At 39.6% G+C, this 13,016-nt stretch overlaps 1 protein-coding gene and 1 pseudogene across 2 annotated transcripts in view; both read left to right on the top strand.

Annotated features, from left to right (window-relative positions):
- Positions 1 to 5,704: 5,704 nt before the first annotated feature.
- dennd1b (DENN/MADD domain containing 1B) overlaps positions 5,705 to 13,016 on the top strand; it is a 421,036-nt gene continuing 413,724 nt past the window's right edge. For both annotated transcript variants that reach the window (XM_061883482.1, XM_061883480.1), the window contains exon 1: positions 5,705 to 5,792. The gene's annotated coding sequence lies outside the window, so the exon portion shown is untranslated. The remainder of the gene's footprint in view (positions 5,793 to 13,016) is intronic.
- Positions 7,635 to 8,674, top strand: LOC133540962 (alpha-(1,3)-fucosyltransferase 7-like; annotated as a pseudogene).

The raw sequence follows: 13,016 nt of genomic DNA, 5'->3' as shown, positions 1-13,016 counted from the left end.
TTTGTTTATGTTTTTTGTTTGTCCGTTTCTTTAAAAAAAAAACAGCTCAGTTTTTTATGACAAACACAAAATATCCAACATTTGCCCCAAAAAATCTCTCAAAGTGGAATATTTAATGTGACGTAATTGGAGCCTTGAATTGGTCAATAATTCATAATTGATTTTGATTCACTATTCTTTTTTTTTTTTTTTTTGAGAAAGAAACAGCCTGCATGGCAGCTTTGTGTTATTAGACTAAATATTGCAACATGTTCTTGTTACATTTCACCTGTTTGCTCTTTTTTACAACTTTTTATGTTTTTAATTTTTTCCCATAGTATATTTAAAATGTGCCGTGGGGCCGCTTAAAAATGACTTACGGGCCACAAATGGCTCCCGGGCCGCACTTTGGACACCCCTGTGGTAGACATTGACTCTGCCACTTTATAAGTTGGGTACAGTACACCGACACTTTCTGGTGAAAATACTATATCTGCATCAGTCAATTTTGCCATTAAAAAAAAAAAACGGTCCATTGGGATTGGAAACTCAAGGCTCAAGGGCCAAATCTGGCCCACCACGTCATTTTATGTGGCACGTGGAAACCTCGACATTATATGCCGAACGAAAGCTTTTCCAGTTTTTTGGCTAAATTTATTTTCAATGTCAACATGGAAAGAACAAATACATGTACTGTATGCAATTCCACATATTTAAACAATAATTTGATCAAATAATGCAACATATTATATTACAATAAACTGCAAAAATGTTTGTTGAAATGAAAATAAATACACAAATATATGCTTGAATTATGTTGTTAATGCAAGGTATCCATCAATTTGTACACTGTAAAAATTACAATAGATTTTATGGTAAAATTCTGGTGACTGAGCTGACATTGTTTTCTATATAAATCAATTTATTGTAAAAACAACATCTGTAGATTTTACGGTAAAAAATTTTGGGCAGCTTCGTTGAATTTTACCGTTAAAAAACGGTGTCGCTGTTTTTCCATTCCATTTACAGTAATATTCCGTAAAAAAACACAGCAATTTTTAGATTGAGCTGCCAGTTTTTTGCAGTAAAATTAGAATCTGTTAGAATTTGTTTTATTTTCAATGTGTGTTAAAAAAGATAAAACAATCAAATGCATAGGCAATTATATACAGTACATATATATATATATATATATATATATATATATATATATATATATATATATATATATATATATATATATGTATGTATGTATGTATGTTTACATACATATATATGTATATATTTGTGTGTATATATATTTATATAAACATTCATATGTGTATATATATATATATATTTGTGTATATATATGTATTAATGTATGTATGTATATATATATATCCATCCATCCATACATTTTTCTACCGCTTGTCCCTTTCAGCTGCATTTTGGCGTTAGGCAGGGTACACCCCTGGACAAGTCGCCACCTCATCACAGTGCCAACACAGATGGACAACATTTACACTCACATTCACACGTTAGGGCTAATTCAATTTAGTGTTGCCAAGAAAATTATCCCCATACATATATATATATATATATATATACACATGTATATATTTATATATGTCGATTTGAAAGAAAATGAAAATATTTTGAGTGCGCCTTATAGTCTGAAAAATACGATAATCATTTATATGTATTGGACGTTGTTTTCTGAATGTAAAACTATAATTATTTACTACAAAAAACATTTTGTGTTAATTGTTTTGGGTGTCTGTGATGAGGTGGCAACTTGTCCAGGGTGTACCCCGCCTATTGCCCGAATGCAGCTGAGGTAAGTTCCAGAGACCCCCCCGCGACCCCAAAAGGGAAAAGCGGTAGAAAATGGATAGATGAATAGATGTTATGGGTGTGCGGAGCAATTGAATTGTATCAGAGAAAAATATGCTTTGGTTTCTGTACGTTTTGATCGCACAATTTCCATCCCAGAGCTCTCATCAGGGAAATGTTCTCCGAACAGTGGTCAAACTAATTCTACTTAAGTATTTGGCGATGGGAAAACATCTGGCATACTGCTCTTTGTTCCTCTCTGACACTAGTAAATTATATACTGTATGGAGCTTAATTAGAGATGTATGAGGTACACCGTAGGTGATGAACCATTCAGGTAAATCCTCGTAATCCCTATCAAAGCTGAGTTTGGCTCTCCTTCACTGATTGCAAGCAAGGAGACAAGGATACCTTCCTTAATACCAAAGTTATACGAGAGACTTGGACTGAGAACTGCAAGGTTGATGAGTAGACAGATTAATGAGTCTTTTCAAGGTTATCTTGTGCTGGAAGCCGCTGATGATGCGTCTGCTCTCGAATTAAGCGTAATCAAGTCTGACAAGGGTCTTTTGATTGACATTGTGGGGTTTATTTACTCTTAGACAATATTCATACAAATAAAAACCTACAAATGTGTTCACCTTAGGGGGGAAAAGGAATGCAATATATATTTACTGTGAATATCTGCCGACATAATTCAGCGTTCACCCATTTGTCAGGGGGATGAGTGTAATGTGCAGTAACTTACCAACGCCTGAAGAGCTGTGCCGGACAACGGGGGTTACAGACCGTGGCGTTTAGCTCATTGGCTTGCACTGGTGGACTTAAAGCACCCCTCTGATGCTGATAACATTGGCACTGATTTTATATCGCTGGAGCTAAATATTATGTCTACAGCAGGGGTCGGGAACCTTTTTGGCTGAGAGAGCCATGAAAGCCATCCATCCATCCATTTTCTACCACTTATTCCGATTGGGGTCGTGGGGGGCGCTGGAGCCTATCTCAGCTTCAATCGGGCGGAAGGCGGCGTACACCCTGGACAAGTTGCCACCTCAACGCAGGGCCAACACAGATAGACAGACAACATTCACACTCACATTCACACACTAGGGCCAATTTAGTGTTGCCAATCAACCTATCCCCAGGTGCATGTCTTTGGAAGTGGGAGGAAGCCGGAGTACCCGGAGGGAACCCACGCAGTCACGGGGAGGACATGCAAACTCCACATAGAAAGATCCCGAGCCCGGGATTGAACCCAGGACTACTCAGGACCTTCGTATTGTGAGGCAGGCGCACTCACCCCTGTACCACCGTGCTGCCCGTAAAAGCCAAATATTCTAAAATGTATTTCCGTTGGAGCCATATAATATTTTTTGACACTTAATACAACTAAATGCGTGCATTTTTAAGTAAGACCAACATTTGTAGAGTATAATAAGTCTCTTATTCTTTTTAATAACATTGTTATTCTAAAGCAAACCATCCATCCATCCACTTTTTAGGGACCTGGGGGTTGCTTGAAACTATAATTAAAGGCCTACTGAAACCCACTACTACCCACCATGCAGTCTGATAGTTTATATATCAATGATGAAATATTAACATTGCAACACACGCCAATACGGCCTTTTTAGTTTACTAAATTGCAATTTTAAATTTCCCAGGAGTTTCTTGTTGAAAACGTCGCGGAATGATGACGTATACGCGTGATGTCTGTGAGGAAGTATTAGCGTTGCGCACACACACAGCTAAAAGTTGTCTGCTTTAACCGCATAATTATACAGTATTTTGGACATCTTCTATTGAAGAACAACACTCAGGCCACCTTCCAAACACAATTATCAGTAAACACCCAAATAACTACCTGGTCTAACAGTTAGGGCGAGTCAACTAGCGGGTCAAACGGTTAGCGTGAGTAAAGTAGCGTAGTCTAACAATTAGCCTGAGTGAACTAGTGTGCTTTTTACGGTTAGCGTGAGTTAACTAGTGTGGTTTAACGGTTATCGTGAGTCAAGTAGCATAGTCAAACAATTAGTGTGCGTGAACTAGTGTGGTTTTTACGGTTAGCGTGAGTGTGGTTTAACGGTTAGCGCGAGTGAACTAGTGGGTCAAACGGTTAGCGTGAGTGAAGTAGCGTGGTCTAACAATTAGCGTGAGTGAACTAGTGTGGTTTTAACGGTTAGCGTGAGTGAACTAGTGTGATTTAACGGTTAGCATGAGTGAACTATCGTGGTGTAGTGGTTGGTGTGAGTCAACTAGCTGGTGTAACGTTAACGCGAGTAAACTAGCTCATGTAACGTTAGCGTGAGTGAACTAACGTGGTCTAACTTTTAGCGTAAGTGAACGAGCTGGTGTAACATTTAACGTTATTTAACTAGCGTTAGTGAACTGACGATGATTAACAGTTAGCGTGGGTGAACTGGCTGGTCTAACGTAGTGCACCTCCTATCAGGTGACCTAAATAATACGGACTTAAAGGGGAACATTATCACAATTTCAGAAGGGTTGAAACCAATAAAAATCAGTTCCCAATGGCTTATTTTATTTTTCGAATTTTTTTTCAAAATTTTACCCACCATGGATTATCCCGAAAAAAGGCTTTAAAGTGCCTCATTTTTGCTATCTGTAAATCCACCGTCCATTTTCCTGTGACGTCATCTAGTGATGCCAATACAAACAACATGGCAGATAGCACAGCAAGATATAGCGACATTAGCTCAGATTCAGACTCGGATTTCAGCGGCTTAAGTGATTCAACAGATTACGCATGTATTGAAACGGATGGTTGGAGTATAAAGGCAGATAGCGAAAACGAAATTGAAGAAGAAACTGAAGCTATTCAGCGATCGCCTTCTAACCAACGATTGCATCTTTTGACCAGACCACTGGAGCAACTTAAATCTGTCGATTGGTAAGTGTTTGTTTGGCATTAAATGTGGGTGGAGGGAAAGGCTGGATACAAACATAGCTACAAATGTACATACAGCTAGCCTAAATATCATGTTACCATCGATTAGCTGGCAGTCATGCCACGACCAAATATGTCTGATTAGCACATAAGTCAATAACATCAACAAAACTCACCTTCGTGATTTTGTTGACTTTATCGTTGTAAATGCATCTGATTTGAGTGTCGCAGGATATCCACACGTTTCTCTGTGCTATGTCTGTCGTAGCATTGCCGGTAAAATGTGCAGACCAAACGAGGGACTTTCGCATCTTTTGACACTGGTGCAACTTGAATCCGTTGATTGGTATGTGTTTGTTTGGTATTAAATGTGGGTGGAGGGAAAGGATGGATGCAAATATAGCTACAAATGAGGCATAACGATGCAATATGTACATACAGCTAGCCTAAATAGCATGTTTGCATCGATTAGAATGCCGTGCTAATCGATGCACACGCCATGTAAATCAACTTGAATCCGTCCCTGATCGTGTTTTTACACCCTCCGACAACACACCGACGAGGCATGATGTCTCCAAGGTACGGAAAACAGTCTAAAAAACGGAAAATAACAGAGCTGATTTGACCCGGTGTTTGTAATGTGTTTGAGAAAATGGCGGAATGATTACCTATGTGACGGTCATTGCTCCGAGAGCGAATAATAGAAAGGCATTTAATTCGCCAAAATTCCCCCTTTTAGAGTTCGGAAATCGGTTAAAAAAACATATGGTCTTTTTTCTGCAACATTGACGCTTACATAGGTCTGGTGAAAATGTTCCCCTTTAAAGGCACTGCTCCCGAGCTTCCATGAACATGGTATTTGTGGAGTTAAAACTCAGAAGACAGAAATCCATGCCCTCCATGGTCAAATTCATTGTAAACTACAATTCCCAGAATGCCAAGGTAAAATGGCCGCCAAATGACTAATTGAAGTCACCTGAAAAGGAAGGAGGTTTAGTTACTCATTCACCAAACAACTTCGTGGAAAGAACAGTAGCAAGCAGTCACAACCACAAGATCCACTCAACAAGTTTCACCAAACACACCAATGGTCAGTGAATATGCTTTTTCATTTAATGATGATCGAAATGCTTTGTTTAAAAAGCTTAAGTTGTACTGGCAAGCTTCTTAATTTACTTACTGAACTTCTTAATTTGTTTGTTTGAATTGCTGGGTTCAAATTGAATCACTGCATTACTGCATTTACTTTTTCAGCTTTGATTTCAGACTGTGTTAGACCAGTTAAAAGCAAATTGTTTAAAGCATATGAAAATGTTTAAAGCTTTAGCTAAAATAGCAAATGTTTAAAGTTAAAAGTACAAAACATTAATGCAGATGTTTAAAGGATAAATTCATGTTTTGCAAAAAGTTAAAACATTATGTAGAACGTTTTTAAAATATTATTCAGAAGTTCAAAAGCATTTGTAAAAAGTTTTTTGAAAATACCTGTGTAATCACATTGTTAACATCTTTGTTTATTTGGTTCAAAGGTTTACAACCTATTAACGATTTTGAAGATCAACTGAAAAGAACCCAACAATTATTTAAGTTGGAAAAAAATAAAAGTTGATCAATTGGAAATTGTGAGTTGTCCGTGGGTCCTTTTTGGAGTAGAAGAGTGGAACTTAACAGTATTAATAGTGGAGCAAAAACTAAACAAAGTGTACTCCAATGTGAAGCGAGAATACAGGGTGAGACAGCTTCCTCATTTCAATCCAATCCAATGCGCTTTATTTATATAGAACATTTAAACAACAAGAACGTTTCCAAAGTGCTGCACAGCCATGTTAAAAACAATATTAAAAAACAATATTATGCTCCACCAATGACTGAATAAAAACAAAAAATAAATAAATATAAAACCAATATAAAAATAACTATGATTAAAAACTATTTTAAAGGGTAAAATCAATAAAAAAAGTAAAATAGATATCAAAGTGTATATAAAACACAGAGGACAACAGAGGACCACACAACTCGCGTAGTGTTAAAAGCCAAAGAATAAAAGTGGGTCTTAAGACGAGACTTAAAACACTCCACTGTGGAATCAGTTTGAACATGGAGCGGCAGAGTGTTCCAGAGCTTAGGGGCCGACCACAGAGAAGGCCCTGTCTCCTCTGGTTTTAAGTCTGGTCTTGGGCACCACGAGCTGGAACTGGCTCTCGGACCTCAGAGATTTCCACATGTTCCTATTTATGATCCCTGCATACACCCCTCTCAGGAAAGCTGCACATATATATTGTTATGAGAAACTGCAAATATATGATGTTCCATAATATAACTGGATGCATGGTCAAATAAATTAAAACCATAACCATTACATTTTGGCCTGATGGACTGTTTCCAGAGGACGAACTGGGATGTGTTTAAACATGCTATCTGAACTCTCTATGTTCTCTGGTGGCTGTACATATCGTACTAAATAAGACCTACACTGTTTCAATGTCCACATTTCTCTGTTGATGCAACTGTTGATGACTGAAGTACTGATATCAACCAAAGCTCCTCATCCCACCCCCCGGATTGTAAATAATGTAAATAATTCAATGTACATACTATGATGATTAACTTGTGTGATGACTGTATTATGTTGATAGTATATATTTGTACCATGAATTGATTAATGTGGACCCCGACTTAAACAAGTTGAAAAACGTATTCGGGTGTTACCATTTAGTGGTCAATTGTACGGAATATGTACTGAACTGTGCAATCTACTAATAAAAGTATCAATCAATCAATCAATCAAGACCAGTATGTGTTCACAGACCATGTGCTGTGTAATATAAAAAAAAATGCAACTTGACATGATCACAGCGGACAGATACATCCGGATCTACTCGAACCTGAAACTTTGGAGGACCTGGGAGGTCCAGGGGTTGCTCATTACAAAATGGCCACAGCCAACTTGAAAATAGGCATCATAAAGGCCATACGGGACCATCGGAGGAGGATAAAGGACCACCTGGACATTAACAACAGCAGACAGGTGTGTCAGTGCTAAAGGAGAAGCTGAGCCTGGTTTTTACCCGTTTTGATGTGGCGTCACCGAAGACAACCACACCAGACCTCAGAGCCCACAGCAACTTAATCCTCACTGTTTGGTCAAATTGCCTCTTCCTATGCATCTTCTTTGTTTTAACCCTGGGTCTTCTTTACGGCTGGGTAGAGGATCCTTGTATTGAGCTGATTTCTTCTCTGACAATTCAAGCCAACCTTAAGTGACTGTCCTGCTGTGGCACTGGACCTTTGGAAATACTTTGGACCTCCACATGGATGTGTGCTGGGACTTCTACTGCATCCCACACTGCAAAGTCGTGTCGCAGAGGTCCTTATTTTTGGAGACGGACATGTTGGTGTTCCACAACGAATAGCTGGTGACAGGGAGGGAGGAACTTCCCCTGGAGCTTCGGAGGCCACCAGGCCAGAGGTGGATGTCCCTGTAGACCCCAATGCATAACGGAGACCGGAGCAGATTAGCCGGTGTGTTCAACCTCAGAAACGCAGATGTTACCACACCGTACGGTTGTTTTTTGCCACAAAACTCTGAAGATCCAGTGGAGGATATTCCACAAAATAAGCCTGATTTGGTCTGCTGGACTACAGGGATTTTTCACAAAAGAAGCAAAGTGTATAAAAAACTAATTCCTGTAAAGGTCTACGGATGCTGCTTAAAAACCTCTTCAGTGTCCAAAGACACCTACATTATCTTGCTGCTACTTCTACGTATTCAGCCTTTGAGAAAGCCCTCGCCAAAGATGAAATCTTTAAAAAAATGTGGAAAATTTCTTACCAATAAGCGACAGTACCGGTTGTCCTGGGATCAGCTGTGGCGCCGCCTCACTCTTTCATCTTTGCAAAGAGTTTGCATCTGTGAAAGAACTCAGCGAGTATGTGCAGCTGCTTGCGGGTGACACTGAGTATCTCCTATGAACTGGAAGGTGCAATTGTACAACTATATATGAAGACTGTGTCTAATGTGCTTGCTATACCCAAGTCTACACTGACCTGCACAGAAACCTCGTAAATCCAAAATATCCAGCCAGGAATATGTTTTCTTTCCCAAAACTGCTGTAGAACTGTTCTATCAAATTCTCAGGGCATTCAATTAATAGTAACTGGACTGTTCAGTTGGTTTTAGGACGGTTTTCCTCTCATCTGAACAGGCTTCAAAAGTTCATGCTAATACACTTGTATCTAGAAAAGATCTTGTCGACTAGATCGAGATCGCAAGTCCTGGCTATGTTTCTCTTTGTAATCTCTGACTGTCTCATCCTAGTGTCATTGGAGCCAACGTGTACAATTATGTTTGCATAACTAGTGGTGCGATTAGCCTGTCGTACGTGTTTACTAGGCCTGTTGCGAGTTAGGTCCCGAAGATTAGCTTCAGTGTCAGGTGCTCTGGCTCTGGGAATACACTTAATTGTGGCTTTATGTTTCGGGTGATGGAGTCCCCCTCACATTGGGAATATGGGGGAAGTGTGGACCTATCCAGTCAAATTCACTCGCTCAAAAGTCAACGGACTAAGCGAGGGTAGTGTAATTTGCGACGATCATTTTTATGATTCCTGAGGTTGCGACTTGTTCAGGGTGTACCCTGCCTTGCGCTTGAATGCTGCTGGGCTGGACTCCAGTACCCCCTCGACCCCGACAGGGACAAGCGGTAGTAAATGGATGGATGTATTTTCATGATTCTGACTTTGAAGAAGAAGGGATTTCGTCAAACTTTTGGGGGAAAAATAATACAATATAAATATACATAAATAATAAATGTTGCTAATTATGTTGACTTAAAGTAGATCATTTCCAGAACATAGAACATTGGCGTATCTCCAAAACTACATAGGTATTTGTCAGCATGAAGGTTCGGGGTGTGGAGGCATGGGCTTAAATTGGGGACAGTGGAACATGTCCCCTGCATTATTTAGGAGGCACTTTTTAATATCCCTAAATAATGTCATGCTACTATAAGGAGACAAGTCAAACTAAATTAAATGAAACAATGGATGTCCCCCAACTTTTTGCAACTCGACGCCAAAAAAACGGAAAGGCTGATTATCGGTCCTGGTAGACACCGACCTCTATTTAATGATACAACTTTAATATTTGACAACCAAACAATTAAACAAGAGGACTCGGTAAAGAATCTGGGTATTATCTTCGACCCAACTCTCTCGTTTGAGTCACACATTAAAAGTGTTACTAAAACGGCCTTCTTTCATCTCCGTAATATCGCTAAAATTCGCTCCATTATGTCCACTAACGACGCTGAGATCATTATCCATGCGTTCGTTACGTCTCGTCTCGATTACTGTATCGTTTTATTTTCGGATCTCCCCATGTCTAGCATCAAACGATTACAGTTGGTACAAAATGCGACTGCTAGACTTTTGACAAGAACAATAAGTTTGATCATATTATGCCAATACTGGCTCACCTGCACTGGCTTCCTGTGCACTTAAGATGTGACTTTAAGGTTTTACTACTTACGTATAAAATACTTCACGGTCTAGCTCCATCCTATTTTGCCGATTGTATTGTACCATATGTCCCGGCAAGAAATCTTCGTTCAAAGGACTCCGGCTTATTAGTGATTCCCAGAGCCCAAAAAAAGTCTGTGGGCAATAGAATGTTTTCCGTTCGGGATCCAGTACTCTGGAATGCCCACCCGGTAACAATTCGAGATGCTACCTCAGTAGAAGCATTTAAGTCTCATCTTAAAACTTATTTGTATACTCTAGCCTTTAAATAGACCCCCTTTTTAGACCAGTTGATCTGCCGTTTCTTTTTTTTTCTCCTATGTCCCCCCCTCCCTTGTGGAGGGGGTCCGGTCCGGTGGCCATGGATGAAGTACTGGCTGTCCAGAGTCGGGACCCAGGATTGAGCACTACCCTGTGTTTTCGGTTGGGGACATCTCTATGCTGCTGATCCGCCTCCGCTTGGGATGGTTTCCTGCTGCCTCCACTTTGGATGGGACTCTCGCTACTATATTGGATCCACTTTGGACTTGATTCTCACGGTTATGTTAGATCCTCTGTGGATTAGACTTGCACAATATCATGTTACATCCGCTCGACATCCATCGCTTACGGTCCCCTGGGGGATGGGGGGGGGGGTTTGCCCACATATTCGGTCCTCTCCAAGGTTTCTCATAGTCATCATTGTCGACGTCCCACTGGGGTGAGTTATTCCTTGCCCTTATGTGGGCCCTACCGAGGATGCCGTTGTGGTGTATGCAGCCCTTTGAGGCACTTGTGATTTAGGGCTATAAATAAACAGTGATTGATTGATTGATTGATTGATTGAAACATTTCTGATAGGCGGAAAACCCCCGCACAGACTGAATCTTGTCCTTTGAGACCACCCACACGCTTAATGATTGACTTTCATGTGCTGCCTTCTTGCCACGTGACAATGATTGACAGCATGCAGCGGCTGACCAATCAACAATCCGATGGGAGATGGTCTGTATGCCTATCATTCACAAGACATATATTCCTGGAAATTGTGTGCTTAATTTGAAGTGTAACAATTAACCGAACCGCCTGGCCGGACACACCTTTCACCTATTTATTTATAATGCCTGTGGAAGACATGTCAGATTTTGGTAGTGTAGTGTTAAGAGCAGGGTTCCCCAAACGTTTTACTTTTTGACTCAAGAACCACATTGTGTCGTGTTAAAATAATTTAATGTGTATATACAGTATGTATGTATATGTGTGTATATGTGTGTATATATATGTATATCCATATATATATATATATATATATATATATATATATATATATATATATATATATATATATATATATATATACACACAGTATATATATCTATATATATATATAGATGTATAGGCTTCGCGGTGGCAGAGGGGTTAGTGCGTCTGCCTCACAATACGAAGGTCCTGCAGTCCTGGGTTCAAATCCAGGCTGGGGATCTTTCTGTGTGGAGTTAGCATGTTCTCCCCGTGAATGCGTGGGTTCCCTCCGGGTACTCCGGATTCCTCACACTTCCAAAGACATGCACCTGCGATGAGGTGGCGACTTGTCCAGGGTGTACCCCGCCTTCCGCCCGATTGTAGCTGAGCTAGGCGCCAGCACCCCCGCGACCCCGAAAGGGAATAAGCGGTAGAAAATGGATGGATGGATGGATATTGATGTATATACAGTGTATATATATATATATGTAGAGCTATATATACACAGTATATATATATATATATATATATATATATATATATATATACACACACATATATATGTATGTATGTATGCATATATATATTATGTATATATATGTATATGTGTATATATGTATATATAATATATAATATACAGTATATATATATAAATCTGTATGTATATGTATTTCACTTTGAATGTGTATGTATATATTTTTTGTTTTTCTGCTTTCTAACCCCTCCTGCTTTGGTCCAGTTGCACGAAACACTAACCATATCCAAACATTTAATAAAGTGAAATACAAATAAGGCAACATGAGAAGTATAACACACATTTCCTATGCAAAGTAAATATATACTGCAAATATGGGCATCTACATTAACAATATGACTGGCTTGAGCAGCTGAAAAGGACAGATTTAAAAGAACGAAATGTTTCTTTCTTTTTTTTTTTAACGAGTTACGTCCGTCAGCCCGCAGGGCGCAGGTTTACACAATTTGGCCCGCGGGCCGTAATTTGGGGACCCCCATAAAATGCGCGGAGCAGAGAACATTCATGTCAAAAACACATTGAAGTTTTACATAGCTCATCATTGTTATTGTTGTTTTGCACAAAAAATTGTTCATAATGTGTTCCAATGCATCTAAATTAATGGAGCCAAAATTGTTTTGCACTAATAAGAAAGTGTGATAAAGAAAAACGCAGACAGGTAAAACATGCAGACGAGGTGTTGACTGTTTTTTGAATGTTTGCTCAATAGCTTGCACATATAAAACATGGCTTCATTCTACTACTTCTACTAGATGGCATGCTCTTCACCACTCTGGAATGCTGGGTAATCAAGGTCTTATGTTACTTAAAAAGCCTCACCAACCATAAATGATAATTGGGTTGTACTTGTATAACGGTTTTCTACCTTCAAGGTACTCAAAGCGCTTTGACACTACTTCCACATTTACCCATTCACACACACACATTCACACACTAATGGAGGGAGCTGCCATGCAAGGCGCTAACCAGCACCCATCAGGAGCAAGGGTGAAGTGTCTTGCTCAGGACACAACGGACGTGATGAGGTTGGTACTAGGTG

Source organism: Nerophis ophidion, linkage group LG22 (assembly GCF_033978795.1).
Source record: "Nerophis ophidion isolate RoL-2023_Sa linkage group LG22, RoL_Noph_v1.0, whole genome shotgun sequence".
Lineage (NCBI taxonomy): Eukaryota > Metazoa > Chordata > Actinopteri > Syngnathiformes > Syngnathidae > Nerophis > Nerophis ophidion.
The sequence above is the reverse complement of the archived record's forward strand: the minus strand, read 5'-3'. Positions and strand labels throughout refer to the sequence as shown.